Here is a 27,742-nt window from a genome sequence, read left to right as displayed (position 1 = left end):
GCCCACAGCCGCGAATTTAGAATTCAGTGTGGCTCCGTGGCCCGCCGTCAGACTCGCTTGTCATCTGCTGTTGCCAGGAACTCTTCCGGCAGCCTACTTTTCCAAAATGACGGCTGATGGGAACAAAAACATTGCCACTAAAATTAGAGTGAGAAAATGGAGTTGTTATGAAACAAAGCGGGAGCCGACAGGTACGCGGCAGGCGCGGGGAGCCAGCCCACCTGTTGGAGCCGCGCTGCGCCCCACCCTGCTCCCGCCTGCCGCTCTGGCCTGGCCGCTGACCAGGCCGGGGGGAGCCTGTCCACGGCCCACGGCGGCCACGTGCCAGCAGCACAGCTTCCCCCGGCGCCTGTGGAGAGGAGAGACCCCCACTTCCTCTTCCTTCACCTGCTTCCCTGTAGGGTGGGACCCTCAGTCCCCGCCCCGCACCCTCGTCTCCGCATCTGCTCAGGTTCCTATCAACCCCTTGTGATGCGAGAGAGACCAGGAGAAGGAGGTTCGTGGCCTGGCACTGAGGCCAGCACGTGGCACTTGTGGCTCACCCTTGGATTGGCTTAACTAGCAGAGTGTGGCACCCGGCGTGGTTAGAGAGGACCCAGGCGGGCCTCCGGACTGGTCCGTCTGGGGCTCCGGGCTCAAGGTGGACTTCGGCTTTTTCCGAGAGATTTCCCCATCCTCAGCACACAGCCTCATGCCTCAAGGCGGCTGCTCCCATTCCAGCCATCGCCTCCTCATTCCAGCTGCAGGGAAGTGAAAAAGACAACATGCTCCCTCCCTCGAAGGGCCGCAACAGGGTCCCTTGCTCCTGGCAGGGCTGTTGCCTGCCACAGAATCTCCAGGGAGGCTGAGAGAGAGGCGGTGTGTGTCCCAGTGCCGCCCGACTCTGAGTTGATGCTCCCCAGAGGGTCCCCGTCCCCTCTGGAGCGGCTCATGGCTGAGATCAGGACGACCCTGGGTGGAGGGCAGGGACGCCCTGGGGAGAAGAGGATTCCCGCGGGGGGAACCGGACGCCACAGGGCGGGGACACGCCCAGCATGGTCAGTCCTGCCCCGCCTGCCGGGCTCTCTGCGTCTCTGCTCTTTGATTTCTCTCCAGGTTGGCGCCTGTGTCCCCCGGGCAGTCACGGCACCTCCCTGGTCCCGGTGCCTCGGTCACAAAATCAAGGCCGGCCTGGACCAGCCAAAGGGCAGCTTCAAGGGCTTTGGAGTTCAGCGTTCAGGCGTGGCTGGACCCGGTGCTCAGCGGGAGGCTCCTGCCCTGAGAACTCTGTGCTCGGGCAGCCGGTGGCCGCATGTGGAGACGGTCAGCGGCACAGTCCGGCTCTGTGACAGGGCCCGGAGGGACAGCGAGTCCTTTCCCGTGTCCCGAGAGATGCTCAGGGCGGCCTTCACGGACCCGTGTGAAGCGCGTGCCCGGCCTGAGCTGATGGGGGAAGACACAGGAGGGACTCAGTGGCCGACCTGGTCACCTGCCACGGTCAGAGCAGGCTGCTCACTGCACACCCACGCAACTGTATCCACACACTCACACACACACCCTCACACTCACAGCCACACACACACCCTCACACACGTACACACTCACACATGACCACACACACACTCATATGTATCCACACACACATCCTCATTACAGACACTCTCACATAGCCACACACACACCCTCACACACATACACACACTCATATGTATCCACACACCCTCACCCTCATACTCACAGCCACACACATGCCCTCACACACATACACACTCATGGCCACACACACACCCTCACACACACACTCATGCGTATCCACACACTCACACATATACCCTCACACTCACACACACTCACAGCCACACACACACCCTCACACACATACACACACACCCTCACCCACACACTCAAACATATCCACACACACATACACCCTCATACACAGCCACACATACCCTCACTCACACACTCAAACATATCCACATACTCACACATACCCTCACACACACACTCACAGCCACACACATACCCTCACACACATACACACACTCATACGTATCCACACACTCACACACACCCTCATTACACATACACACGGCCACACACACCTTCACACATATACACACTCATACACATCCACACCCTCACAAGCCACACACTCATACACATTCACACAACCCTCACACACATACACACTAATGCACACATTCACACACATAGACATTCACACACACCCTCACACACTTCTACACACATGCATTTATACACACATACACCTATGCACACTCATAACTTGTACACACTCATACACCCTCATACACCTATGCACATCACAAACTCACACACTCCCTCACACACATACACTCTCATACACATATACACACTCATTCACACATGCACATCCATACACTTACACACCCTTCCACACGTGCATACTTATATACTCATACACCTGTACACACTCCTGCATACACTTATACACACACATTCACACACATCCACACTGACTTATGCCCAAACACACACTCATAGCCTCATAGACCCAGACACCTATGCATCCTCATAGACACGTTGATACACACTCACACGCTCACACACATACACACCCTCATACACACATTCATGCATACACACATTCACACACTTATACACACCTTCAGTTGTACACACTTACACATTCATATACACACATGTGCTCATGCACACATGCATTCCTACACCCTCGTAACACTCTCGCACACATTCATAAACCTACGTACCCTCCTACGTACATACACACGCATGCAGCTCGGGCTGCTGGTCTCTCCCGGAAGTGCTGGCCAGGACCCCCACTTGCCCCGTGCTCCTGCTCCTGTGGTTTCTGCCCGGTGTTCTCCCCTCCCAGGTCAGGCCGGGACTGACCTCGACACAGCTCCTTGTTGGGGGCTGGTCTCTAAGGCTCCGTCAGCGGCTGAAATTCTCTGAGCAGGACGGTTGGAGCCTTCGTGCCTGCCCGGGACAGAGCGTGGTGTGGAAAGGCACAAGAGCTGGGGTCAGCTGGAGGAGTGACCACAGAGAAGCATGGACGGAGAGCTAGATGACAGGCCGGTGGGCAGACAGGCTGGTCGATGGTCAGATGGTGGATGGAAGGACGGGTGGTCAGGGAGGGGTGGACAGTGGGCAGATGGGTAGTAGGTGAGTTGACTGTGGTGGGTGATGATGGATGGGTGGATTAGACGGGTGGGTGTAGGGATGGAAGGGGGCATTGGGTACATGACTGGGTGGATGACAGAGGGGCGGGTGGATGGGGTTATGAGTGGATGATGGATGGGTGTGTGGATCGGTGGATGGTGGGATAATGGGTATGTGGATGGGTGGATGGTTGGTTGAGTATTTGGATGGATGGATGATGGATGGGTGAACGATGGATGGATGGATGGATGTTGGGTGGATGGGTGATGGATGAATTATGGATGGGTGAATGGGTACATGATGGATGGATGATGGGTGGATGTTGGGTGGATGGGTGATGGGTGGATAATGGATGGGTGGATGGATGGATAGATGGACGATGGATGATGGGTGAATGTTGGATGGATGGATGATGGATGATAGTCGGTGTCCCAGTTCTTGGCAGCATGAGCTCTGCCCACCAGGTTCTGAGAACAGTTCTCTGGTGTGGGGACGCCAGGCCCTTTCCAGGAGGCTCGGCGGCAGTGCAGCATCCCTGCTGGAGGAGCATGATCTGGGGCCGTGCGGACGGGCAGGAGGGGGACACCCCCAGTGGTGCCCACCCCATCACCCACAGGCAGGAAGGCGGGTGCACCCCACATGAGCCAAAGCCCCCCAGCTCTGGGGATAGAGCTGGGTCAGCCGTGGGGGCAGGGCAGCTGAAGCCAGCCTCCTGCATCCTTTCTGCAGGGCGGGGCCAGGGAAGGGCTGGACTTCCTGTCCAGGGGAGCCCCGAACCCCACAGAGCCCAGAAGTGAAGGGGGGAAGGTGGATGGGGCAGGAGAAACACGGGGCGGGCAGAGCTCCTGCCTGACCTGCCAATCGTACCCTGGGACTTCCTTGACCCACAGTCTGGAAGTCACCAACGTCCTGGGAAAGGGGATGTCAAGGCCTGCTGGGCGGTTTCCAGAACACCACGTGAGGGGGAGCTTGGGCCCCTCCGGGATGGGACCCCAGGCCTTGGGTCCTGCCCAGAGCCAGTGTGAGGCCAGGCAGCGCTCAGCCTGCACCCCCTAGCTGAGTCCCGCTGTAGAAAGCAAGGCAGGGAGACCTGCAAAGAAATGTAGCTGACCCGCTCCTGAGGGTTTCAGACCCAGAGGGCGCCAGGGGTGGGCGCACAGCTGGGCTGTGGGGCCCATCTCCGCAGGGTAGGGCGGGACTCGGGTGGGGCGGGGCTTGATGGGGTGGGCGGGGCTCTGCGGGGTAGGGTGGGGCTAACTGGGACTGGGTGGAGCTTGCGGTGAGGCTTAGGTGGGTGGGGCGGGGCTCTGGGTGGGCGGGGGTTGAGGGGCGGGGCTCTGGGTGCTTGTGGGCGGAGACATGGGGCGGGGCTATGGGGGCGGGGTTCTGGATGCTTTGTGGGCGGGGCTCTGTGAAGTGGGACTCTGAGGCGGGGATTAATGGGCGGGGCTATGGGTGCTTGTGGGCGGAGCTCTGTGGGCGTGGCTCTGGGTGCTTGTGGGCGGAGACATGGGGCGGGGCTATGGGGGCGGGGTTCTAGATGCTTTGTGGGCGGGGCTCTGTGAAGTGGGACTCTGGGGCGGGGCTTGGTGGGGTGGGCGGGGCTCTTCGGGGTAGGGTGGGGCTAACTGGGACTGGGTGGAGCTTGCGGTGAGGCTTGGTGGGTGGGGCAGTGATTGATGGGCGTGGCTCTGGGTGCTTGTGGGCGGAGCTCTGTGGGCGTGGCTCTGGGTGCTTGTGGGCGGAGACATGGGGCGGGGCTATGGGGGCGGGGTTCTAGATGCTTTGTGGGCGGGGCTCTGTGAAGTGGGACTCTGGGGCGGGGCTTGGTGGGGTGGACGGGGCTCTTCGGGGTAGGGTGGGGCTAACTGGGACTGGGTGGAGCTTGCGGCAAGGCTTGGTGGGTGGGGCAGTGATTGATGGGCGTGCTCTGGGTGCTTGTGGGCGGAGCTCTGTGGGCGTGGCTCTGGTTGCTTGTGGGCGGAGGTATGGGGCGGGGCTATGGGGGCGGAGTTCTGGATGCTTGTGGGCGGGGCTCTGTGAAGTGGGGCTTTGGGGCGGGGCTTGGTGGCTGGGGCGGGGATTAATGGGCGGGGCTCGGACGTAAACCGGGGCGGGGGTTGGTGGGCGGGGCTCTGCGTCTTGTGGGCGGGGCTACGACGCGGGGCGGGGCTAGGCCGGGTGCGGCTGGGCGCCCCTTCCTCTCCATCAGCTCTCGGCCACCCAGCGGCCGTCCCCGTTCAGCAAAGTGAATTCAGCTTCGTGAATCATCCCGCCTCTCCGGGTGGGGTCCGGGGTTCAGGGAGTCCCACCGAGCGTTTGATTTTCCCAGCCCGCTGACCCCGCCCTGACCAGGAGAGGAGGACGGGCGGAAGCGCAGGCCCAGGTCACTCCGCGGGCAGCCTGCCTGGCTGACTTGGCTTCCACCTCCTGCGTCCCCTGAGCTTCCCCCCAGCACCTCGGGAGTAAGTCCCGAGCCCGCGGGTGGCCCAGAAACCCAGATAAATGGGACCGGAAAGAAGGTCGCCCAGCAGCGCTGTGGGCGCACGCGCGGGGCTCTGATTATTCACGCCCTAATCGATTCCTCGCCGCCGTAAAGGTTCGGGTTCCCCGAGTCGAGGGCGATGAGGACACCCCGGGCCGCACGGGCGCCGCCCCCGCCTCGGGCTCGTCCCTCTCGGGCGCGGGCGGGTGCGGGGGTCCCGGAGCCCCTCGGCGCTGTTCCCTCTCTGGCCGCTAGATGGCGGCCGCCGGCGCGGAGCGGGGCTGGGCGCGCGGCCCGGGCCGCAGGGGAGCCCCCCGACCCCTGCTCCCTGCATGTCCCCCCGCACCGCACCCTGGCTCTGCTCGGGCGCCAGGGCTGGGCTGGCACAAAGGAACGGCCCCGCCAGGTGTCGGTTTTGGCGTCCTGTGCGGGCCTGGACAGTCCTGGTCCAGCAGCTGGGGGGAACCAGGCGCCCCCACCTCCTGCCTCCGCTAACAGTCCTCAAGGCGATGGGGGCAGGGGTCCCTGGTGGGAAACCCCTGCCCGGGTCCCTCCCTGCCGCGGTCTCTGTGATGTCCCCGCGCGCACTGAGCCTGTCCCAGTGTCGGGGCTTGGCCCACCCCAACTTCCCCACCCTGCGTCCCGAGGCTCTGAACCTCAGTTTCCTCTTATATAGGCTGGGGAGGACACTGGGTCTTGCCCACCTGTGTATTCGGGTCGGCGGGGGGCTAAGGCACTGCTGCCACCGACATCGGGTTGTCCCTAGCATTGCAGGCGTGTGCAGTCATTAGCGGGGTTCACCCACAGGACCCACTTGGAGCCCTCGGGGGTTCCATGTACTGTCGCTGTGGTCACGTGTGGCCACTGCCGTGTCACTGCATGCTCAGAGCTGCCCCCACGTCCTGTCCCATCCAGCACCCTTACCGGAGACACGCCCAGCAGCTCCAGCCAGCTCTGGGGGGGGCCTTGCTGCGTCTCCAGGAGGGCAAAGTGCTCTCCTGTCGGTGTGTGGGGGTCTCTCCCCGCAGACCCTCCAGCCTGCAGGATGCTCTGTCCGGTCAGCGGAGGAGCATGACGTCCCCATTCCCACGCATGCCATGTCTTGTCCAGACTTTCCCGCGTCTGCTGACCGGATTATTTCCCCCTGCGTGTGGAACGGGGGTTGTGGTGGGGGGCTGCAGGGATCGCACCAGCCTTGCTCCCCCACCCCCAGCCCGGGGCCATTTCCCTTGATTGTGAGCCCCTGGGACTGCCCCCTGGGGTGTGCGGCTGGGCCCCTGCTCCTGGGGACGCTGGTTCTGTCCTTGCACAGTCGCTGGTCTGGCTTCAGGGTCATTAACTCAGAAAGCCCCTCCCACTCCTCTTTCCTGGAAAGCCTGGCCAGGAGGGGCTGGTCGCACTTGAAAGGATGGAGTCCTGGGTGGATAATGGATACGTGACAAATATGTCTTTGATATTTATAGGTTATGATTTTTTAAATGATTATATGTAAATGCAAAGATATTTTAAGTGATGGTTAATAAATGATAGAGTTCTGGAATGACGTTTGCCTTGTACACGTTGACTGGGGTTCGATTTTGGCACACATTGGGTCCCCCAAGCCCCCCAGGAGGAGTCCCGGAGCACAGCTGAGTGTGGCCGCAACCGGTAGCTAAACCCTGTGAATGATCTGTTCCGTCTCGGGGACGTCCAGCTGTCACCAGGATGGCTTCTCGGTAGAGCGCGTCCCCCCAACCCCCTCCAGCCCGGCCTTTCCCTTCTGTGGTTCTGACAAAGGGGACAGCGGATACTGGAGATGGCCCTCACGGCGCGGTGGTGGGACCACAGGGCAGTGCCACTGCGGTGGCCCCGGGCACGTGTGTGTGGGCAGAACTGGGGTGGCCAGACTCCCCCACCCCGCAAGGCAGAAGCTCGAGCGGCCACGGGCCACGCCAGCCCGGGCCCCGCAGCCCGCTGGCTGAAGGCCCCTCCTTACCGGCTGTCTTGGTCGTTGGGGACTTTGCTTTTCTTTGTCACTCTGGCTGGAAATCTCTCGATTGTATTGAATTTTCCAGGAACGGGCTTTTAGTCTCCTTGATGTTCCGCGTGTTTTTCTAGCTCCTCGCTCGCCTCTGGTTTCTTGCCGTTCCCTCCTTCCGGCCGCCCCTGCTGTGTCTGCTGTGCTTCTGCGCTGACTTAGCACACGGGTCTCTCCTGTTCGTGTGCATGAAAGGAACGTGTGCGGGGAGGGCCCTCGAGCATGTGTGCCTGTCCTCACACGTGTACACACGTGTGTCTGCACCTGCGTGCAGTGTGTACTTGTGGCTGTGCGTGTACGTGTTTGCACGTGTGCATGCATGTGTCCTTGTGTTCACGTGTGTATACATGGGTGCGGTGTGTACTTGTGGGTATGTACACGTTTGCAGGTGTGCGCACACCTGTGTCTACGTTCACATGTGTGTGGACATGGGTGCGGTGTTGTACTTGTGGGTGTATATGTGTTTGCAGGTGTGCATGGACATGTGCCTCTGTGTCCGTGTACACGTGCCTGTGTACCTGTGTGCGTGTACATGTGTGCCTGTGTACATGAGCGCAGTGTGTACTTGTGTGTGTGTACATGTGTGCTTGTGCATGTGTGTGTTCTGTGTGTAATCCGGGGTCTCATCGCCCACGTATTTAATTTTTCATCGTTCGGGGCATCACTCTCAGCATTACAGTGGGCTGTAGACAAACATGTGTTTGTGTGTGGACTCGTGGCGGTGAGGGAGGTGCTGAGGGTCTGCCGGCACGTGCGGATGGAACCAGCTTCTCCTGGGCCACAGTGGCAGAAACTGCATTCCAGAATGAAGGGGAGGACCCAGAGCGATAGTCCAGCGGGCAGCACCTGCCTCGCACGCAGCTGACCCGGCTTCGGTCCCCGGCAGCCCGCTGGTCCCCTGAGCTCTGCCAGGCGCGATTCCTGATTGTAGAACCGAGAGTGAGCCCTGAGCACTGCCGGGAGTGGAGAGAAAAGGAGCCAAGAAGGGGGTTGCCCGTCGTGACGCCAGGAGCCCGCACCTCGCTGAGGCGCCTGGCTGAGGTGTTTGCTCTGCTGCCTCCGGGCTCGGCCCTTCCATCTCTCTCCCCGTTCTTCAAGCCGCCGCTTCTGTCTTCCCGTCGTCCTGCCCTCCTTCAGAGGGCCGCTCCACGCCCCTCCTGAGCTGTCCCTGGGCTCGGTCCTCTGCCGCCCTCAGCCGTTCACGTCAGGCATCGTGTTCTCCACTTGCAAAGCTCCGTGCAGGCCAGTTTTGTGCGGGTGCCATCCTGCCCCCACTTTGTGGAAACCCCCAGCTCAGGGCGCTGCCGCCTTTGTCTCTGCACCCGCGGGCCGTTCCTCCCTGAGAGCAGGTCCACAGGACTGAATCAGGCCGTGCAGTGGACGCCGTGTGGACTCGGCCTGCTGCGTACCCGCGAGGCGGCTGGCATGGACGCCGCACCTCACCCCAGGGGCACCGGCCTTAGCGCCACGGTCGGCTAAATCTGGGGGCACACAGGAACCGCAGCAGAGACGTCGGGCAGAATTGGGGGTTTCCTACATTCCTCAGCAGCCAGAAGGCCCCTCCTCCCCCCCCCCGAAGCTCCTGGACTCCTGTTCTGGGGGTGAGGGGCGTGTCCACACTGTGTGGTAATGCAGCGGTCGGCAGTGGAGGGGCGACCCGCACCCCTGCACTCAGCAGGGTCCGCTTCTGGGTCTTCCCAGGAGCCCCCCACGCGCTCCCTGGGCTGGCGGGACCCATTCTCTGCAGCCTGGCCCGGGGCCTTCCCAGGCAGGGACGAGGTGGCGTCTGTCAGCCTGGTGGGCAGGACCCTGTGGGGATCCCCGCCTTCCCCGACAGCCTGCGTCTCCTGTAGCTGGGGCTCTGCTGGACGGGCCGCGGGGACACCCCCTGACGGGGAGCCCTTGAAGCACTGAGTGGGGCTGAAGGAGCGGGCATGCCAGGGACACCCACAGCAGCAGGACAGCAAGTGGGTCCGGGAAGCTCTGGGTTCCAGGGGCTGGTGCTCCCAGATAGTGCTCGGACCCCAAGGTCACCTCAGGCCCGCCCGTGTGGGCGATGCTCCCCAGGACCATCCTGACCCATCGGGCATGTGCTGGCCCAGTTCCCAGGCTAGCCCAGTTGCCGAAAGCACTGTCTGGATGCGCAGAACGGGCACGTGGCTAGGGGTGGACTCAGAGGCCACGAGCTCTGGGGACTTGTAGACGCCCATGGCCAGGGACACCCACAGTTCAGGGGCGCCCATGGCCAGGGATGCCCACGGTTCAGGGATGCCCATGGCTCAGGGGGTGCCCACAGCTCAGGGACGTCTGTGGCTTGGGAACATCCAAGGTTCGAGGACGCCCACAACTCAAGGATGCCCACAGCTCAGGGACGCCCATGGCTTGGGGGATGCCCACAGCGTGGCGTTTCCTGATTCCTGTTGGCTGAGCCGCTCGCCGCTCTGCAGCCAAGTCTGACCTTCCAAGCAGGACGTCCCAAGATTCTGAAGGGCAGCAGGGCGGAGCCTGGCTCAGCACCAGTCGTGGCCACGCAGGCCAGGGCACCCACTCTGGGGACACCCCCGGGTGAACATCCTTGTCATCTCCGGCCAGCCACCCTGTGCAGGGACACAGGGCATGCTCCTCGGAGCAGATGGGCATGAGTACCGCCCTCTCGGGCGACCTGACCACTCGCGTGCGGACAGCCTGAGCCAGGCCAGTGGGGTGGCAGCCCCACCCACCACATCCTGGGTCCGCCCAAGTGGAGCCGGAGCTCTCGGGCAGTGGGATGACAGCTATGCACAACTCCGACAGTGACTGCCAGGTGGCTCCCAGAGAGCGTTTGGCTTGAGTAAAGAGGCAGCCCCCGGGGCTGGAGCAGTAGCACAGCGGGTAGGGCGTTTGCCTTGCATGCAGCCAACATGACCGACCCAGATTCGATTCCCAGCATCCCATATGGTCCCCCGAGCACCACCAGAAGTGATTCCTGAGTGCATGAGCCAGGAGTAACCCCTGAGCATCGCCGGGTGTGACCCAAAAAGCGAAAAAAAAAAGAGGCAGCCCCCCCTAGGAGAAGACCCCCGCTCTCTCCCAACGGGTCGCATCCTGTGGGGGCCCACGCCGGGCTAGAGGAGTCCCAACTCCAGAGGGCGGGGGCATGGGATGGGGTCCTGGGGCGGGGGGAGCCAGAGAGCAGGTGAAGCTGAGGTGGGGACCTGCAGTGGGGGCTGGGCGGGGGACACAGCAGGGGCCCCGGGCAGAGTCTCTCAGGATCAGCCGCAGCAGCGGGGGCCGTGGGGCCACGTGGCGCTTCCCCATCATGTCCTGCTCAAGGGAGAGGAGATTTCGAGTGGACGGTCCTGGCAGGGCTGCTGGGGTCCAAGCGGAGCAGGATCGTGGGGACGTCCTGTCCTGGAGACGGTTCTCAGGCCATCAGGAGGGTTGGGGGACCCCAGGGTGCAGGGGTCCTTGATCCAGAACGGAAGGAATGCCCTGTGTGGCAGATCCTGGCCCGTGTGGAGGGATCTGGCCCCTGGGGTGGAAGGATTCTGGGTTCAAGAGAAAGGATCCCAGGTCCGAGGGCAGGAGGATCTTGGTTCTGGAGCAGAGGAACCCTGGGGAATACTCTCAGATGCAGTCGGTGCACAAGGCCCGTCCCAGCATCCGTCTGCGTTCGTGCTGGGTGTCCCCAGGCAGGCTGGCGCCGGCTCGTGTCTGATGGGCGTGAGCCTTAAACATCGCAGGAGCTGCCATCCGCATTCAGTCAGGGATGGGGGCTGCTTCCTTCTTGAGGGGTGAGCAGGAATTTCTTTGGTTCTGATGTGGGAGGGCAGTAGGAAGGAGATCAGAAAACTGGCAGAGGGTGAGACCAGGGGCTGTGGGGGGCAGAGTGTCGCGTCACAGCAAGGAGGCACCACTTCCCATAAAACAAGTGTTTACGGAGGAGGAAGTACCTGGGAGGTGTTCTGTGAACAACAGATGAATGTATGAGATGGGGAGGTGGTGGGGGTGAGTGGTGGATGTGTAGCTGGGTGAGTTGATGGATGGATGGATGATGGATGGATGGGTGGTGGATGGATGGATAGATGGTGGATGGATGGGTGGTGGATGGATGGATGGATGGATGGATGGATGGATGGGTGGGTGGATGGATGGATGGGTGGATGGATGGATGGGTAGGTGGATGGATGAATGGGTGGTGGATGGATGGGTGGGTGGATGATGGATGGGTGGATGGGTGCGTGGATAGATGGATGGGTGGATGAATGGATGGATAGATGGATGGATGGGTGGTGGATGGATAGATGGGTGGGTAGATGGATGGATGGGTGGATGGATGGGTAGATGGATGGGTGGGTGGATGATGGATGGGTGGATGGATGGGTGTATGGGTGAGATATAAGGATGAAGGTATGATGGGATAGACGGACGAAGGCAACAGACACTGGCAGGAAGTTTGGTGGGCATAAAGTTATGAGATTGTATCTGGTAAATGCAGAATGAACGTGCCTGAGTAGCTAGATGCCTGGGCAGAGGTGGGTGGATGAACGGGTGGGTACGGAGGGATAGATGTGGATGGGTGGATGGAGTGATGGTGGAGGGATGAGTAGTAGGTGTATAGTGAATTCAGGGGTGGTCAGTGGATGACAGGTGGGTGAGGGATGGGCGGATGGATGGGAGGATGGACGGATGGATGGATAGATGGTGAGTGGGTGACTAGATGGATAGATGGATGCTTAGGTGGTGGGGGGGTGGAGCAACGGGTGAATGATGGATGTGTGGAAAGACGGGTTGGATAGATGCCGGACGGGTGGGTGGATGATGAAAGGACGGGCAGGTGGGTGATTGATCGACTGATAGACAAGGGAGGGGTGGTCAGTCGATCATTAGATGGACAGGAGGGGCCGATAAATGGATGAATGAGTGTGTAGACAGCCAAGGAAGGAGAAGGCAGGTAAACTGAGGCCCCGCCTTACAGCCGCCCCCAGATACGCTGCGACTGGTCTCCAGGGTCCCCTGGAACTGCAGCTCCTCAGAGAGCGCCCGGGAGAGGGACGTGGCGGCTTCTGCTTCCGGGACAGGCCTGGCCGCGGGGCGCGCGGTGACGTCCCCACAGCCGCGTGCTGTGGGAGTGAGCAGCTCCCAATTAAACTGTTGAAGTGACAAAGACCCCTGGTAATCACGGGAGTAAAAATAACCGGGGCTGGCTGATGCCGGAGCAGGGGCCGCTCAAACCGGCGCGGGAGGGAGCGGAGGGAGAGCGCTGGAACGGAGCTCCTGCCTCGGCCGAGGGGCCAGTGTCACAGGCCGTGGCAGGGCACAGGGGTCTGCGAGCTGAGCACCGGGACAGCCCCCCGCTCCCCCTCCCTGTCACTCAGACCAGGCTGGGCCCTGGGAACTGGCTTCCTGGGTGCTGGGTGAACTCCCCAGCGCACTGACCCCACGGCTCGGCCCCAGCGGAGCCTGGAGCCCGACAGGGCGGCTTCCCAGAGGGCCGCAGCCACACCTGTCACCCCCTCCCCCATGTCTCCTAACAGCTGATGGGAGTGTCCCTGTGTCAGGCACGTCTGGGGGTGAGTTGGGACCCCAGGACCCCACCCCCCGGGGCACAGCCCCCAGCATCCAGATTTCTTTTTTCTTGATCTCCCTGAGGGAGATCTGGGACCTGGCGGGCTGAGGGCCGTGTGTGGAGCTGGGGGCCCGGCTGGAACAGTGGACGCCACAGGGGGTGGGGTGATGCTGTCGTCCCGCCGAGGAGGACCCTCACCAGAGCTCCGATGCCCCGGTGTAGTGAGCGGGTGAGCTATGCGTTCCCACCTCTGCCCCCAGAGCTGTGATGAAAGGCGGGTTTGTTTCAGCCGAGCCCCGACTTGGGTGGGGGGGAATGGCAAGTGAGCACAGTCTGGGGGTGAGCTTCAGGCAACACCCCAGGGTGGGGTGTCACTGCGCTCACATCTGTGCCCAGGGGTGGGGGAGTCTCTCCCTCACCTCTGTGCTGGAGTGGTAGGGCTCTGCCCTCACCTCTGTGCCCAGGAGTGGGGGGCTGACACTGCCCTCACATCCGTGCCCCTTGCAGCCTCATGTTTTGTGTTTTGGTTTTGGTTTGGGGTCCGTAGGGCCTACTCTTGGCTCTGCACTCAGGAGTCACTCCTGGTACACTTGGGGGACCATACATGATGCCAGGGATCGAACCCGAGTCGGCAGCATGCCAGGCGAGCACCCTGCCCGCTGTCCTCTCTCACTATCCACCCTTGAGGCCTTGGCAGCCTCGTCCCTGCCCACGCTCCTGAGTCGGCATTTGGAGGCCCAGAATGCCCCCGGGGTCAGGACCTTCGGAGCCCCTGGTCTCGCCTCTGCCAGTCTCTGTCTGGACGGGCGCTGCCCGGGCATTCTGTGCGGGACACTCCTGCCACGGGACGTGGGCACTGGCTGTGCCACAGAGCCTGACACCCTCCTGCTCAGGGGCAGGCCCCCTTCAGACACTGTCCTTGCTGTCTGCTCCGGGCGTGAGATCAGCAGCTGGTTAGTGTGTGGCCTTGGGGGCTGCGTGTCCCCTTTCTGGGCCTCCATGACCAGCCCCCTGTGGAAATGTCACCCTCGTGACTCCTTGTCACTGGGGTGTCAGTAGGGCCCATGGGTGCTGCCCTCAGCTGGCCCACAGCGCCCACAGCCCTCCTCATGCTGGCCTTGGTGTGGAGGGGACCCGAGCTGACCCCAGGCATGGGGGCACACATCCTCAGTGCTCTGGCCTCCAGGTGAGGGTCTGTAAGAGGCCTGCAGCCGCCTACCCTCTCTGTCCAGCACCATCTCCGTGGGGCAGGCAATACTCGGGGAGCCTGCACACCCCTGCTGGCTGCTCGAGCGGGCATCCCTGCGCGGCCAGACACCTCCGGGTTCCCCACCCACTTGGCATTGAACTCGGTTTTGGCCATTGCGGGTTGAGAAATTTTTTATGACTGCCCATGAACATAAGCCCCTGGCGGAGGAACCTCGGCACAGTGTTAAGAGGCACAGGCGGGCGTGGGTCCAGGGAGAGGACTTGGGATAGACAAATATACCTGGGAGTGTGGGTGGGTCACAAGGGCTGGACACCAGAGACCATGGTCTAGCCACGCCCACTGTTCTAGCCACGCCCACTACTCTAACCACGCCCACCACACGCATACCGCCCACCTCTCTGGCTCCGCCCATCATCCTAGTCCCGCCCACCGTTCTAGTCCCGCCCATAGTTCTAGCCACACCCACCACTAGCCACGCCCATAGTTCTAGTCACACCCACCACTAGCCCCACCCATAGTTCTAGTCACACCCACCACTAGCCACGCCCACAGTTCTGGTCACACCCACCACTAGCCCCGCCCATAGTTCTAGCCACACCCATCACTAGTCCAGCCCATAGTTCTAGCCACGCCCATCATCCAGGGGCCCCTCCACCAACCTGCCTGCTAGGGGCACCGACCTGCCCCAGGATTTTCAGTCTGGACAGGCTGCCCCCTGTGCTGAGCCCATGTCCGCTGCAGGCCGCCCTGCTCTAGAACTGGGTTCTGGGGAGCCTCTGCCTCTGACCCCTTCTCCCAAACCTGGAAGTGGCTTTGTTTATTCTCCGGCTGCTTCACAGGGACTCTGGCCTCGTTAGCTGCCCGGGTCAGGTTCCCATTTGTGAAGAGGGACGCCCAGAGCTGGTGACACCTGGTATCCGGGCCAGGCACTGGGCGGTGGTCCTTCCGCCTGGGCCCTATTCCAGGGCTCCTCCTCCTCTGACCCTCAGTTCCTGAGCACCGTCACTGGGGGACTCAGCCTCCGCGGGAGCCTGTCATCTGCAGTGACCAAAGAGTGACCCCAGGGTGGAGGTGTCCCAGGGTGCTGGGAAGGCGTGAAGGAGCTTAGAGGAGTGGAGGGGGCACACCTCGGCATTCCCCAGGGTTGTTGGCACTGAGGATCCCAGAGCAGGGCAGCAGGTAGGCGTCAGACCAGTGGAAGTTTCTGGTGAATTCCAGGAGGTGGGGTGGGATGGCAGCCTCTCAGGAGGCCACTATTCTGTGGTATTGTCCCTGGGGCCTCCCTGGATGCTCACCACACCTTCTGTCTGGCACTTGCTCTGCGTTAACTCTGCCCAGGGCCCCTGGGTTGGCCAGAGTCTGGCCACGTCAGGGTCGGAGGGGGGGTGGGACTGTGTCCCTAGGCCTGTGTCCTGGGCTGAGTCCCCCGGGCAGGCGTCCCACAGAGCTCTGCGGCAGGCAGCCAGTTGATCCATGCACTGCTGGGGGGGAGGGACGGGTCCCAGAAAGCCACTAAGCATCTGGTGGACCTTCACATACAGGGTGTCCCCTCCTGGCCCTGAAGGACAGAGGCCTGCCAGCTCCGGGGGATGCCCAGTGCTCAGGCCTGCCTCCCCCACGGCCCTGCTGGTCGCCTCAAGGCCCTGTCTCGGATTCGGGGTGATGCCCCATCTCAGGAGACTTCCTTTCAGCCCATGGGGGGGACGGGCTCCCTCGTTCAGGCCGTCATGCTCCTGGTCAGCGTATGTGCCCATCTCTAGGGTGGGGGCCACAGCTGCCACCCTCACTGGACAAGCAGGGACAGCTATGGCCACAGGGTGAATGTGCTGGTGGGAACGTGGGGTGCGGGGTGCGGTGCGTTCCAGAGCCCAGGTCTCCGCGGGGTCCTGCTCCCCTTCCTCCTCCCATCCCTCCAGACGTGGCTGCACCCCACACTGGGCCTGTCAGGGTGTTGGCAGTGCGGGTGGCCTCCGGAGAGCGGCAGAGCCCGAGGTCACGTCCCCAGGAGCCTGTCCAGGGCCGCTCCCGCCCACTTGGGGAACCGGAGACCCCCCGGAGCTGCCCACCCCCCAGCCCCGCCACGTCTCCCGTCCCCGCCGGCCACCGCAGGCCTGGTGCTCAGCACAGATGCTCCACACGCTGAAGCCTGCACCCGCCCCGTCTCCAGGGCAACAGAATCCCCATCACTGCTGAAAATAGCACTCCGCTCCGCCCGGCCCGCGCTGCCTGAGCCCGCCTCCCCCCGCAGGGCCGGGTGGGGGCAGGGGGCTCCCCGCAGGGCTGCCCCCAGGCCGGCTGGCTCCTGGGCTGTCTCAGCGGCTGAGATGTCAGAGCAGGACCGAGCTGACCCGGGACACGGGCCCTGACTCAAGCCCTCACGGGTCCAGCCCCTGGGCGTTGACACCGCCGAGGACACGGACGCAGGGAGACACGGACTGTCCTCCCGTCACTCGTCACGTGGGTGGCCGGCCGGGGAGACGATGAGGCCGATCATTCGGAGCTGCCCTAAAGCCTGCTTCCCCTGAAGTCGCCTCAGATGGCGCCTGGGGGTGCGGGGAGGGGGAAACTGATGACAGAGTAGCCCCAGCACACAGGACCCCACCCCACCCACCCCACCCCCACCCCCCGCCGCCCCCAGTCGCCCAGCGGTCAGGAGCTCAGGCCCCGCTTCCCAACCCATTCTGCGTCCTGGACTTGGGAAGCTTCGGGAAAAGCAGAAGCCGCTAATCTCGTTTTTCCTCCCCGCACAATGAAGATGGTTCCGGACCCCACGTCCTGGACCAGGAACCCCTGTCCCTGTCCAGAGCTCCCTGTGACCAGGAGAGTCACGCTCAGCAGCACCTTGGCCCCTGGCCCCTGTGAAAAGGAGAAAAGAGCCCAGGCCTGCCGCCTCCCAGCCCCGGCCCTGTTCTCCTGCCTCAGACTCCTCCCTCCCACGTTCCTCCGCCGAACTCCTACTCATCCCACAAGACCCCGCCAAGATGGCCCCTGCGCTCCTTGCTTCCCGCAGAGCCCTCCTCCTCCTCCCGCCGCCACCGGCAGCTCCCGCATGCCACGCCCCCCGCCGGGCGGCCCACTCTGTTGTGAAGATCTGTTGCGTGCCCGTCTCCCCCACCTGCCCGCCCGCCCGCCCTCCGCGCCTGACTCATCTCTCCAACCGCAGCTCTGACAGGCAGACACGCTCACACCCATTCATTCACAGCCATGCGTGTGGGGGGCCTGGGAGCAGGGTGGCACGGGCGGGGCTGGCGGCAGGTCCCGTCCCAGTCTCCGGGAGCCGCTCCTCAGGCATCCCGGGATGTGCTCACTGGCCCAGGAGCACAGCCCCAGTGGTGGGTGCAAAGGCCCTGGGGCAGCAGAGGGGTGGCACTGAGCAGATTGGGCTGGCGGGGAACCCAGGTGGGCCCAGCCCCTGGCGGTTCAGACAGGGAAGTGGGCATGCGGGGGTCTGTGGGCAGCCCTGGGTGGGTGTGGGGCAGCGGGGGGCCTGTCTGGAGCCAGGGCAGGGACACCTGGGGCTTGCCCGGCAGAGACAGGCTTTGTGGGGGAGCCGGGCAGAGGAGGGCGGAGGGCAGGGACCCTCCCACGGCTCCGTGCATGGCTCCCCGGGGGGGACGAACTGGCAGGTGTGACCAGAGCAGGGAGCTGAGAGCTTCAGTCTTAGGAGCGAGTGACCGGGGATGCCCCGGGCCTGGCACGGGGACCCCACAGCCAGCGGGACAGGCTCCTCCGGCTGCCCTGGGCTCTGGCTTGGAGGCTCCAGAGAGGACACCGTGGCAGAAACACACCTGTCACCATGCCTGGCACAGGGCAGAACCCACCCGCAGGCGAGAGACGGGCGGACTTGGGCCCTGAGGGACGGAACTGGCTGCAGGAAGGGCAGAGGCGTGGATACCATGGGGGCTGGCAGTGCTGGGAGCTGGACCCTCAGGCCCAGTGTGGGGGGGTGGGATTGTGGGCACAGCCCAGGGGGGTAAACCCAGAAGCAGAGAAGGGGGCGTGGGGGGCGCTGCCGCCCCCAGGCCCTATGGCCTAGCAGGGGTCTCCCGAACGCAGGCTGGGGTCCGAGTCCAAGGGGCCCCCAACCCAGGCCGCCCCAGCTGTAGGGCCACCTCTGTTCCTGGACACTTGAGGCCTCTCAGCCGCCCCCTCACCGTGGCGCCCCGTCCACAGCAGAGGGACCAGCGAGCCACAGGCTGGAGTGACCAGGAGGACGTGGCTTGGGTGAGGGCAGGGATGGGCGGGGCCAGCATGTCGGTTTCAGCAGCTGCTGCAGAACTCGGGGGTCCCTCTCTGAGGGAGGGTCCTCCCTGGTCTGACTGACATGTGCCCCACCGCCCAGCACACCCCCCACAGCCCCGGGCCCCCCAACTGCTGGAGGACGGGGGCCCACAGCAGGCCACTGGGGGTCACAGCCCTCCCCCACGTCGCGGCCTTCATCTCCACTGTGGGGGGCCGCCTGCTCTGTGGGGGTCCCTGAGGCTGGCCTCTCCTGGGGAACCCAGCCCTGGCCTGCCTCGGGTGGCCGGCCCTCGGGGTGCGGTGCCGGGAAGGCCCCTGCGTCCCCAGCGCGTCCCCCCGTCTCCCAGGAAATGCCTCCCGACAGTGGGCCCCCCCGGCTGCCGGTGAGTCACTCGATATGACACGGAACCAGCTGCAAATCAGCGAGCTGCCGCTGGCTTGGGGTGTTAGTGGTGTTTGTGAGTCTTGTGGGGAAACATTTACTCGGGGAACCCGCTCCGCGCAAGCCCCCCTCCCGCGCCCCACGGCACTCACGCTCGCGGCTGCCGCGGGACTGATGACGGCCCGAGGACCGTCTGCGCTTCGAGGATCTCCCGCTTCGAAGCTGTTTCCCGGAGAGCCGGCTCGTTCGCTGTCCCGTCTGCGTGGGTCCTCCTGGCCCGGCCCGCCCCCTGCCTGCACTCCCTCACCACGTCTAGCCCAGGGGCCACTCCCGGCTGGTGCCTGCCTGGTCAGTGGGAGCCACGGGTCGAGGCCGTGTGCACCCCTGGCTGGGCGGGCCGTGGGGCGTCCACTGTCTCTGGTCCCTCCTTGACTGAGACATCGGGCCCCAGGACTGGTTTGCTCGAGATGCGTGGCCTATCCACACGTACACACGTGCACGCGGGGGCTGTCTGTGCGGGTGAGGTAGAGTGAGAACGTGCCCCTGTACCTCTGGTGGGGGGTGACCCCATCGTGTGTGTGGAGTGGGGGAGTGAAGGGTGCTGTGGGCTGGGTGCGTGGTGCTGGGCTCTCTGCTGGAAGGTGTAGGGACGCCCTTCCCACCACCTCAGGCACGGGTAGAACGGCGTGTGTGTGTGTGTGCACGTGTGTGCCTGCGTACCCGTGTGCATATCCGATGTGTGCATGCCACATACCTATGTGCACGCTTCTGTGCGTACATGCGTACATGTGTGTACTTGCTTTGTGTCTGTACACACATGCAACCTACGTGTGCATACCTGTGCGTACCTGCATGTGTGCATACCCATGTGCGTGTGTCTACCTCTACGCACGTGTGCCTGCACGCATATCTGTGTGCTTGTGTACTTGTGTATGCACGCGTGTGTGTACCTGCTTGCAAGTGATCTTATGTGTACCTGTGCACGTGTACCTACACGACTGTGTACCTAGTTCATGTGTACTTGTGTGAATGTGTGTGTGCTTGCCTTCACACGTGCCTGTGTGCATGCATGAGTACCTATGTGGATGCCTATGTGGGTGCACGTGTACCATGTATGTGTATGTGTGCCTGTATACATGTCTGTGTACCCACGTGTGTGCCTGTGCACCTGTGTGCATGCCTGTGTACCTGTATACTCAAGTGCCTGTCTACCCATGTGTGCTTTTCTTGCATATGTACCCATATGTGTGCCTGTGTACCCGTGTGTGTGTCAGTGTACCGGTGTGCATACCTGTGTACCGTGTGCGTGCCTGTGTACACGTGTGTGCGCCTGTATACCCATATGCATGCCTGTGTACCCGGGTGTGTACCTGTGTACCCATATGTGTGCCTGTGTACATGTGTGCGCGCCTGTGTACCCATGTGCATGCCCGTGTACCATGTGTGTGCGCATGGCGGCATCCATGGGTCTGGGAGCTCTGCAGTTGGCCTCTCGCCTTCCTCGCAGCCGGCCTCCCCAATGGACGCCAGCTAGAAAGGCTCCCACGGCCTTTGGGTGGTGCGTGCCCAGGCTGCCTGTGCCCCGGCCTTCTGGCCATTCTCTGCTGTGGGACAAATTCCTCCAGGGAAGGAGCCCCCGGGGAGGTGGGGTCCTCGGCACCCCTAACAGGCGGTCAAAAATTAGCTACTCGGGCTGGCATGATCTGACAGGGAGGGCACTTGTCTTGCATGTGACTGTGTCCAGTCCCCAGCACCTCATATCGTCCCCGCAGGAATGCTCTGTGAGCACAGAGCCAGGAGTAGGCCCTGAGCACGCCAGGTGTGGCCCCCAAATCCCCAGAACAAAGAACTAAAGCAAAATGTAAAAATCGTCGTTTTGCACAAAATGGGGGCTTGGTGGTACCTTGTTAGAAAGCGCTACAGGGCGGGGAAGAAGGGCTCAGCAGACCCCTCGAGGGCCTTTCTGGGTGGTCGCTGGAGATCTGCACCAACCGCTGAGCTCCTCTGGGAAGCTTCCGGTTTTTTCCAAACCTCTTGTCCAGAAACGCCGTCTCGCAGGGAGAGCTGGGCCTGCCGTGCTCTGTGTCAGCCCAGTCTCGCTTTTGAGATGAGGCCCCGTGTTCACCCCACAGCCTTGCGGGGCAGGGGAGACACTTGCCATCACAAACACAACTGCTCCTTGGCCCTCAGACAGCCCCCCCGGTGGGTGTGTGGGCAGAGAAGCCAGGAGTGGCCCTGCCCGCGTGGCTGGACAGCAGGGACAGTTCCCGAGTTCCCAAGTCGGCTTCAGCTACGTGCCGCTCAGGGTGGAGAAGTGAGTGGAACAAGGTGCTCCCGCGGGGACCGGCACTGTGATCCTGCAGAGCCGGGGCTCACACCACCCGAGGGACTGTCCAGCTGCAGGCCACGGCTGGGGACAGATGCGCCAGACAGCTGCAGGTGGACCAAGGGCATCTGTCCCTGTGCTGGAGACCCGGTGTTTAGAAGAAAGCTGTGCAGGTTCCGTTCTTGCCGGAAGTGGCATCCCTGGGGGGCAGAATGTGGGGGCCGGGTTAGGGGTGTAGATCCCAGTCGGAATGTGCCGGACAGCTAGTGGCTGGTGCAGGGGCCCAGTGGAGTCCAGTGGCAGAGAGCTGGGCTATCCTGCAGGGGAGGTCAGTGTGCGGGCGCCAGGCCCCACGCCCCGACATCCCTGCTGCACCTGCTTTGGGCCAGGCAGTTGGTGCCCTGCTTCCTGCATACTCGGCGTCACCCGGGCGCGCGGAGACCGCCCATGGCTTCTGCAGGCCAGGGGCACCAGTGAGGATGGACGTGCAGGCCCAGGGGTCCTGAAGAGCAGGAGACTGGGGTCGGGCTCTTTCCTAGACTTTCCTGGCCCTAGCCTCCCCCTACCCCCCCTCCCCGTGTGTGCATGTGCCTCTGACCCATGTTCGCCGTGTCCCCATGTGGCTCAGACATGCGTTTGAACATGTTTTTGTGTGTCTATATGTATGTTGATATGGGTGTACCAGGTCGTTTGCAGGTATCTGCTTGCATGTGGTCATGTGTACACATGTGTGCATGCTGGTGTATGGACATACATGTGTGTGTATCTCAGCCTGGTTTTGTGTGTGCATGTGTTCACGTGTGTGCGGGTGTGTTGCTCATGTGTGCAGGTCTGTGTGTTCACATGTATGCTGGCATGTCTCTGTGCAGGCACATGCATGTATTTCATGTGTATTTGTGTGTTTGCATTATGTGTTTACATATGTGTGCAGTTTGTGTGTATGTGTGTTTGCATGTGTACACTTGTATGTGTGCTGTGCTATTTGTGTGTTTACCTGTGGGTGCTTGCATGTTTGCATGTGTGTTTACATGTTTGTATGTATTCACATGCGCTTGATGTGTGCACATGTCTGCTTGCATGTCTGCATGCGTGTGCAGTTTATTCATGTTTGTCTACGTGCATTTGTGTATATGTGTGTAGTTACGTGACTGCAGTGTGCAATGCTGTGCTTCTTGCATGTGTGCGTGTGTGTTTGCATGTGTGCATTTGTGTGTGCATGCATTTGCATATGTGCATGTGTGGTTTTGTGTGTATGTGTCGCATGTGAGCATGTGTATATGTGTGTTTTCATATGTGCGTTGCACACAAGCCGTCACTCCTGCTGTTCTCAGTGATGGGTTGTAGGGCCCCCTGGACAAGGACACTCGTTCCCCTCGAGACCCCTGTGGGCCTGGTGGACAGGAGGAGGCCTTGGCAGCTGGTGTGTGGGAACTTTTCCCGGAACCATGCAGGCACCTGGGGGGGCCTCACCCGGAGCTGATGCTGGCCCGTCCCCCTTGGCTGCTTCCTGGCCAGGAGCCCGTCCTGATGGCCACACTGACCCTGCCCGGGTGACCGGGCTCAACGACCATGTCCACTTCCTTGTCGGGCGCAAACTCCGCGGTGGCCCGCCCTTCTGGTCCGAGTCTCCTCCCAAAGGCCCAGGGAGGACGTCCAGGGGCAGCTCTGTCCATGCCGCCTCTGGCCCCTGAGCAGCGGGCGGCAGGAGGGGCTGCAAAGCCGGTATTGCCCCAGCCTGGAACCCGGCGTCCCGTCCCCTGGGGGCACGTGTGGCCCTTGGTGCCGAGTGCAGATGGGGCGGGCAGGGCGGAGCCCGGAGATGGTCGGGCCTCACTGCCCAGCCTGGCTGGTCCAGACCCTCCCTCCTGCACTTGGGCGCTTCGTCCTGCTGGACGCGGCCCAGGCCTCTGAGGGCCCCTCAAGCCGTGGCTCGTGGCGCTCAGAACTCGGCAGACAGTGCCCCACGGGAGCCCACGCTGTTTCTCCCGCATCCTCCGCCCACTTCCCGCTGACCCCCATGCCCGGCTCCTGCGTGCCGCTCGGGCAGTCACTGCTCAGATGACCTGGACACTCCCTGCCTTTCCTGGGAAGCATACCCTTCTCACAGTGCTCCCAGCTCCGGCTTCAGCCCTGCGGTCGGCCGAGAGGTCGCAGGCTCCGGGAGCATGAGCCGGAGGTCCGCGTGGGCATGGCCCTGTCCTTGGTCCCTGGGCCTCCTCCACCTGGCTGTGCGACCCTGGCTCACTCACTCACCCTCTCTGCGCCCTCACGACCACGACCAACCATGGGGGACAAAACCTGGGCCCCATGACCGTGCATCCCATGGCACTGTCCAAGTCCCCAAGTGGCTGTTGCCACCAGCCCTGAGCAAACAGAACCAAGAGGGCCAGAGGGGGCAGAGCCCACGAACCCGCCGCTCAGGGTGCAGGACCCTCCCTGGGGACCACCAGCCTTTCTGCCCCCGCTTAGAGCCCCTGGGGTGGGAGCACGGCTGCCTCCCCCAGAAGCAGGAGAAAGAGGTGAGCCCCGCCCCACCCCATCTAATCCCCCCCAGACCCTTGGCCCCACCCACCCCCAGAATAAATTCCAGCCTGGCCCCAAATCCCTCTAAGCCCCCTCCCCCACCCCCCACCCGGCCCGGCTGCAGAGTCTGACTTAATCTGAGCCTCTGGCCGGGACACTCTCCTTCCCGGTGCCACCGGCTTACAGGCTGAGTGACAAGTGTGGCCTCACCGTCCCCCCTCCGCCGCCCCCAGCCGCACGGGGTCCCTGAGGCTGCGGAGACGAGAAAAACCCCAGCGTTCCCGAACGGGGAAGCAATTACCGGGACGGGGCCGACAGCCCTCGAGTGTTACCTCGGCCGGTGCTAATAGCCGGGTTGAATCATCGCCTCTCGCTGCTAATGGCGTGTGCGTAATTGCCTTGCCGCGTCCTTCACCCCGACTTATTTAGACTAGTGACTGATGCGTCGCCATGGAAACCAGCACTCGGAGGGAAAAAAAAAGTCCCCGCTACAGTGGCAAGTGGCAGGGAGCCGGCTCCGACCGACCGACCGGGAGCTCACAACTTGTGCCCGCGCGCGGAGTCTCGGCTGGACCCGCCGCCGGGCCGCCCCCCGGCCCCGGCCCCGGCTCCGGCACTGCCCACCCGGGCCAGCTGGGCACGGGGGCCCCGCCTCTCCCCAGCGCCGCCGAGCCCCCCGCTCCCGCCAAGCGGCAACTTTTTGCCTCGTGGATGCACAGACAATAGTAGATGCGGCCGGCGGCGGGACGGGCCGGGGCGGGCGGCCACCCCGGGCGGCCGGGGGCACGGGGCTGAGTGAGATGGTCACACCCCGGCTGGAGAGGATGGCCGAGAGTTCGCGGTTCAAGAAGAAAGTTCATTTCGGAGGTACGGGCCGTCCCCGCCCTGCTGGGGGCCGCGTGGTGTCGGGTCTTTGTTTCCTTCTCCGTCGGGGGTGTTGGGGACAGTGGGGGGCTGGTGGGACGCCGCCGTGAGCCCTGGGAGCGTCGCGGGCTCTGCCCAGTGCAGCCCCTCGCAGGCTATTGTCTCCCGGGGGGTCGCCGGGGACGGGAGGGGGCGGACGCCGCGCCCAAGGGTGCCGGTGCACCCCGTGCTCTCAGGAGCCCCTGGCTGCTTGGGTCGCCTCCTTCCCTGCTGTGACCCAGGGACGGCATCCCGCGTCCCCCCAGACGGACCGGGGCAGGGTGGCTCCCGCAGGAAAGCTGCTGGGTGTGTGGGGGGGGGCTGGGCGGGTGGGGTGGGGGGCTTATTTTCATCCCGCGGTCACAGCAGACCAGGTTCCCGCCCGTGGGGGTGGGGCTCCGTGACCCAGAAAGACCCGGTGCCTCTCGCCGAGGCGGCCCCCTCCCCTCCCTGAGCTCACATGGAGGTGTGCAGAGAAACTGAGGCACAGAGGGTGTCGACAGGAGACCCCCCCGTGCCCCTCGCTCAGCCCTTTGCCCATCGGAAGGCGGAGAGTGAGCCCCCGGCCCCGCGGTGCCCACCCCGAGACCCTGAGCCCGGGACCCCTGCAGGGCGGACGCGTGTCCCGCGCCCCACAGCTCTCTGCCCGCCCCCCCCCAGCCCCTTCCCGGCAGCGGCCCTGCCTTCCCGGGGCCTGTTTCCTGAGCTCAGCTGCCAGGGTCCCCAAAAAAAGACTCTCGGCACCTAAAACGGCTCCTCCGCCCCCGTGGCTTCCGGGCTCCCTCCAGCCCTGCTCCCGCGCCTGTGCCCTTGGGCTCGGCTCCGGGGGGCGTGGTGGGTGGGGGTGCCTGGAGCCCCACCCCAGGCGGGAAGCACCTCCTGGGGTCCCACAGGACCGCCCTTGGGGGACCCCCCAGAGGTGATCTGGGGGCGGGGGAGGGGCGGGGGTGATGCCTTGTCCACAGCCTCCTCACCTGCCCCCGGGGGCTGGGGGTCCCCTGCGTCCCAGCCACGCGCTTTCCCTGCCGGTGGGGGGCTGTGGGGGAGGGGCATCCGGACACAGCCCGCCCCCCCCCGTCCCCCCCACCCCCACCCCGGCAGAGGCGTCTGCTGACTGGCGTTTAGCTGAAGTGGCCCAGCGGGTGCCATGTCTTGGTCACACGTGTGCTCTGAGCCGCCCGGGCTGATTAAAAAAATAAAACCCTAATTACCAGCGAGGGGGGGGGGGCTCCTCCCCCCTCCCCCCTTCTCCTTCCCCATCCACGGTCAGAACTGACCTCCCGGGGGCAGCCAACAGCGCCCCTTCTCCCATGCCCCTGTGTGTCCTGTGACCCCTTGCCTGAGTGTCCCGTGACCCCTCACGCCTGCATGTCCCGTGACCCCTCACCCCTGCGTGTCCCGTGGCCCTGCACCCCTGCATGTCTAACCTCGTGTCTTGCTGGCAGGAGTGGGAGTGATCAGGGTGTCCTTGATGGGGCCAGCGTGGAAGGCACTGACAGGCTCAGTACTGTTCATGGCCTGGATGGGACACGCCGTGGCCTGGGTGTGGGGACGCCGTGTCCCGGCCGCCCACCCTCTCCCGGCTGTGCAGAGTTCCCGCCCACAGCCCTGGCGCAGCACGTGCTTGGGCTGGGGACTCCCCAGCAGTGCTCAGCCGGGCCCACTCCTGGCAGCCCTCGGTGCTTGGGGCCTTCCCGCTCTGCTCTCGTGGCCCAGAGCTCCTGGGGGGGAGGTGCCCGCCGGGTCTTGGGCCCGGCCTCAGTGGGGACCCCTCCCTCCTGAGGTCCTGAGGGTGGGGCCCGGTACCCCAGGCCCTCACGATGACGGGGTGGTCGAATCCTGGGGAGGTGCCGGTGGACCGCGAGACGTGGGGGTCTCCTGTGGGGGGCAGGCGGAGGGAGCTGGGGGTCCCAGGAAAAGCGCCACCCAGCCGACGGGCTCAGAGGGATTGGGACCTGAGGGGACAGGGCTCGTGTCTGGACACCACAGCCCCCCTCGGCCATCAGAGGCTGCCGGCGTCTGTGGGGGGTCGGGAGGCGGACATCAGAGCGGCTCTGGGGCTGTTTTCTTCCCTGGGCTTTGCTCGGCCATGCTCAGAAAGACTCGGGGGTTATCTCAGCTCCGACGGGGCCAGGGCCACCCCGGAACCCTGCCGTGGGGGGTGTATGCCATGCCAGGTCACAGACCCTCTGTCCAGCCACCGGACTTTATTCCTGGGGGGCGTCCAAACTCTGCAGTGTTGGGGGGCCGTGGGGGGCCAGGCACCAGCCCAGGGTCTTTCACACCCCCCTACCCTCAGTCACGGCCCTGGGTCCAAACCACTGGGCTTGGTCATGGGGAAGGCTGGGCCTGAGGGACTCGGGTGACAGTCATCCCCGAGATTTGGGGGTTCTGCCTCTTCCTTGTATCATTCGGAGGCTGCAGGGAATTTTCTGGGTATCGGCTGGTTTTCTGGGTAGGAGGCGGAGCCAGAAGTGCAGGGAGATGTGAGCACTCCATCTGACCCATGCAAAGGTCCTGGGGCAGAGTCGCAGTGTGGAGGCAGCGAGGATGGGGGTAACCCAGGGAAGTGCAGAGCCTTGGACAGGAGGCTGGGGTGCAGGTGGGTTGGGGCATCTCGGGGCCTCCACTGTGCGTCCAGCCTGGCTTCATGGGTCCCGGGCTACCCTGTAGGTCTACTCTGTCCCCTCCAAGGGAGAGACTTGGCCTCCGACTAAGCCTGCGTCCTGAGGAGGCCGCCCAGGCGCTCACTGCAGGGGTCCCCGCGTGCTTCCCAGCAGGGGATGTACCCGCCTCCCACCCTCTCCCCTCCCGCCCTCCCTCCCCACCAGGACTCCCGGGGCTGGCACAAAGCCGCCCCTGCACCGACACTGGTCACCACGGTGGGAGCCTCAGGCAGCGTCTGAAACTCAAGGTCATGTCTCACTCGCCGTGGGTGGCAATAATGAAGCTGGAGGTG

At 63.5% G+C, this 27,742-nt stretch overlaps 1 protein-coding gene across 4 annotated transcripts in view; it reads left to right on the top strand.

The window, feature by feature from the left end:
- Positions 1-27,742, top strand: part of SHANK2 (SH3 and multiple ankyrin repeat domains 2) — a 169,687-nt gene that overhangs the window by 63,368 nt on the left and 78,577 nt on the right. The window lies entirely within an intron of this gene.

The sequence above is a fragment of the Sorex fumeus genome, unplaced genomic scaffold, assembly GCF_029834395.1.
Source record: "Sorex fumeus unplaced genomic scaffold, SorFum_2.1 ptg000093l, whole genome shotgun sequence".
Lineage (NCBI taxonomy): Eukaryota > Metazoa > Chordata > Mammalia > Eulipotyphla > Soricidae > Sorex > Sorex fumeus.
This window is presented reverse-complemented; position numbering and strand designations above follow the sequence as displayed.